The sequence below is a fragment of the Solanum pennellii genome, chromosome 7 (assembly GCF_001406875.1).
Source record: "Solanum pennellii chromosome 7, SPENNV200".
Classification (NCBI taxonomy): domain Eukaryota; kingdom Viridiplantae; phylum Streptophyta; class Magnoliopsida; order Solanales; family Solanaceae; genus Solanum; species Solanum pennellii.
In genome coordinates this window covers 15,026,134-15,029,844 of record NC_028643.1, presented here as the reverse complement: position 1 = coordinate 15,029,844, position 3,711 = coordinate 15,026,134, and the positions used below count along the sequence as shown (strand labels likewise).

Sequence of the window (3,711 nt, the reverse complement as noted above, 5' to 3'; positions counted from 1 at the left end):
GATATTTTTAAGCCCCTCCAACCATGTGTGTAGCTCACTCTCTTTTATTTAATTGACATGTCATATCCACGTAAGATATATTAATGCCACATCATAATTATTTCATAACTATTTCTGAAAATTATTAACCAAAATTATTTAATAAAATTTAAAATAATGACATTTTAATTTATTATTGGCATCTCTCATCCTCCCTGTTTGACCACCACCAAACGGAAGTCATCGCCGGCGTCGTAAAATCCATCAAAATCCAACATAGCATTTTCGATTTTCCGGCATGGATAGCAATACAAACTGGTCGGAGAAGGTGAGGATATTGTCGATGAGCCATCGCGTTGTCTCCATTTTTGCCGGCGTTGTCTCCATTTTTGTCGGCGTCATCGCCATTTTCGCCGGCGAAATCAAAGTAACAACAATCTAAGCCACCTACAACAACTTAAGCAACCTAACAACCAGATCTGACCAAACCTTTCGTAATCCAATGCCAACTACTATTTCACACCCCAAATTGCTTACAAATACATGAATAATTTTGATAATAAAAGAGGTCAAGTTACTCATTCTGATTTTTCCTTTGCTTATTACGTTCAAAAGAAAAATTCTCAATTTCATTTTTATTTAGGGTAACAAAAAACAAAAAACAAAAATAAAAATAAGAAAGAAGTTGGAAAGGAGCAAGAAAGGCAGAAAAAATAGGGATGGGTGGGGGAAGAACAGGGAAGTGATGATTGAAGAGGAAAAAATAGGGATGGGTGGGGGAAGAACAGGGAAGTGATGATTGAAGAGGAAAAAATAGTGGGGAAAAGAAGAAAGAAAAAAGAAGATAAATAATATAGGGTGTGGATAAGAAAGAAAAGTGGAATTGGGGTTGGGGTGGATGAAAGAATAGTAGTGTGGGGAAGAAGATGAGTTTTTTTTCCTTTTTACATTTATTATTTTCTTTTTTTTTAAAATAATTTTAATAATTTAAAAGTAAAAGTTAAAATTTTAAATATCATGTTCACTTGCCTTTACTGGCGTATGACTACATTCTCTTGCCAACTCATCTATATTAATGCCACATAAGGATGGTCAATGGTCAGAGGGGTTTAATATGTTGTGTTATGTTGAGTATAAGGGTTCAGTTGACAAAATGTTAAGTACACGAGTCCACAATACAAACTGATACAAGTATAAGGGTCTACCAGACCATTCCACCTTAAAAATAATTGAGAGAATGTCTCGATTAAAATTGAGGGACGTTCATTGATTATATAACAGATGTAAATCTCAACTTTTATTTAAAAATTGATATAAAAAACAATGGTTGTCCCTTTAGGATCAAGGTTTCAGGTCGAGGTCGAGGTCAAGTCTGAGGTTGAGGTTGGGCCTCAGGTCGGAATGAGGAATGGTTGGGCTTAATGTCTCGGGTCGTGGATTGAGATTGAGGTCTTTGATCTACGTCAAATCTTCGGTGGGGGTCAGGTCTTGAATCAAAGTCGGGTTTAGGTCCTGGGTCGGGGTCTCGAGTTAAGGTTGGAGTTGGGATTGGATCTTTGTTTAGGTTTGGGTGAGGTCTCGGGTGGGGGTCGAAGTGAGAGTTAAGTCTTCGATCAAGGTTAGGATTGGGTCTTAGGTTAGGGTTTAAGTCGGATCTTAGGCCAGGGTTAGGGTCCAGTCATAGGTAAGGGTTAACATCGTGATCAAATCTTGAGTTGGGGTTATGTCCCGACATTGAGGTCTTGAGTAAAGGTTGGGTCTCAGGTCGGAGTAGGAGTTGGGTTTCGAGACAAGATCGAGGTCAAGTGTCAGGGCGGGGTTTTTTCTTGGATCGGTTCTCGAGATCAGGGTTAAATGTCATATCGATTATCGAGGTTGATTTCTCAGTTAGAAACTATTTTCCTAAAAAGTCTTTTTCAATTCTATGGCTAAAAATAAAAGATATTTTCTAATTCACCAATTATACACTAGAAAAAAACAAGAAAATAAGTTAGAAACCAATTTATTTTTCAAGAATTGAAAACATTTTACATTATACCAACCATATCCCAAATTCTAAAACCATAAAGTGACATCTATGTTCTACAAAATAGTCATAGAGATTTGAGTACTATGACATAGATTAATTAAAAGTGATTCTTTTATTGTTTTTTTGGTCATAATATTGTTGTTTTTGAGTAATAGATGTTCATTAATGCATGCCTTTTTTATTTTGCGAGATTTAAATTCGAGGAGAAATTATTTTCAAAGAGAGGGAAATCAAAGCATCCATGGTGGCATACCTCCATTAAAGTTGATGAATTCAATGAAGAGGCAATGATAGACATTAAGTCAATATTCATTTATATTCAAATGATTAATAGGTAGACAATTAGATATGCTTCAGTTTTACCTCCGTGTCATTTGTCAGTGATTTCAGTATTATGATTTAAATTAATGAAAAGTGTTTCATTTACAAGACCACCCTCATAAAAAATACTAATATAATAGAAAAGAACTGTCTTTTTTCGCATACTTTTCCTAGTTCTGTTGCTACCACGGGTTTTACGCAATCAATCGAATTAGATAGATATCCCTTCAACATAGGTCATCGAAAGGATCTCGGAGACCCACCAAAGTACGAAAGCCAGGATCTTTCAGAAAACGGATTCCTATTCAAAGAGTGCATAGCCGCATGAATAAGCTCACACTAACCCGTCAATTTGGGATCCAAATTAGAGATTTTCCTTGGGAGGTATCAGGTCGAATGTTTTTAGACTACGTTTTCACTTATGTCTAGATATATGACATGTCTATTGCTATATTATTGTATGATCGGACCAACAACAACATTGGTTTTGATCTTGCATAAATTATAAGCTTGGGCGTGATAAATACGCATGTATTTGAAGTCATGTAGTTCTTATTCATTTTAGCTTAGCCTTGCATAATATTTTACACAATACGTATTCATATAGAAAAATACCATAGTTCATATCAATAAATACTCATAAAAAAGTATAAAATACAATTTCTCATTGCGCAAATCTTGGCAAGAATGATTTACACACATAAATCACCCTTAGTACATTGTTACACACATAAATAGGTAGCTTTTTAATTATTTGTTTACATAGTCAAAGCCAAGTCATGTGACACCCAAAGTTTCTTAATAGTGGTAAGGTGAGTAACAGTAGCAAACATATTTTGCCCAATAATATTTGTTACCCCATGGTTTGTACTTCTTACAAATACAATATTTAGCTCCATAGTAATGCTTGCAATGATAACTACATTTGTAAGAGTATTGACAAGGTCCATTCCACTTGTCACATTTTTCCAACAGTATTTACCTTCTGCCATTTGTATTTCTGCAAAAATGAGAAAATTTAAAATTAGTTAAAAAAAAAGTACTTTCAAAATTCATAATCTTAAACATATCATTTTATTTGATAGGTATAGAATCATGACGACTCACCAGTTGCAGCAACAAGGAAGAGGCAAATGAAGAGGGCGAGAAAAGTAGTGTACTTTGCCATAGCTCTTATTTTTTGTTTATTTCTTGGTGAAGAAACAAACAATTGAAATGGTGGTAATTATAGTGTTGGAAATTCAAGTTGTCAACATAATTCCATTTGATTTATTCAAGGATTACGTTGGATGTTTGACTAATTAGTCATAAGAGATGGATAATTAAATTTTGACACATCAAGTACAAAGAAATAGTTCAATACAAATAGCATTTCTTTACTT

The 3,711-nt window shown here is 34.4% G+C and overlaps 1 pseudogene; it reads right to left on the bottom strand.

The window, feature by feature from the left end:
- Positions 1-2,933: 2,933 nt before the first annotated feature.
- On the bottom strand, positions 2,934-3,504 carry LOC107025723 (annotated as a pseudogene).
- Positions 3,505-3,711: the final 207 nt, after the last annotated feature.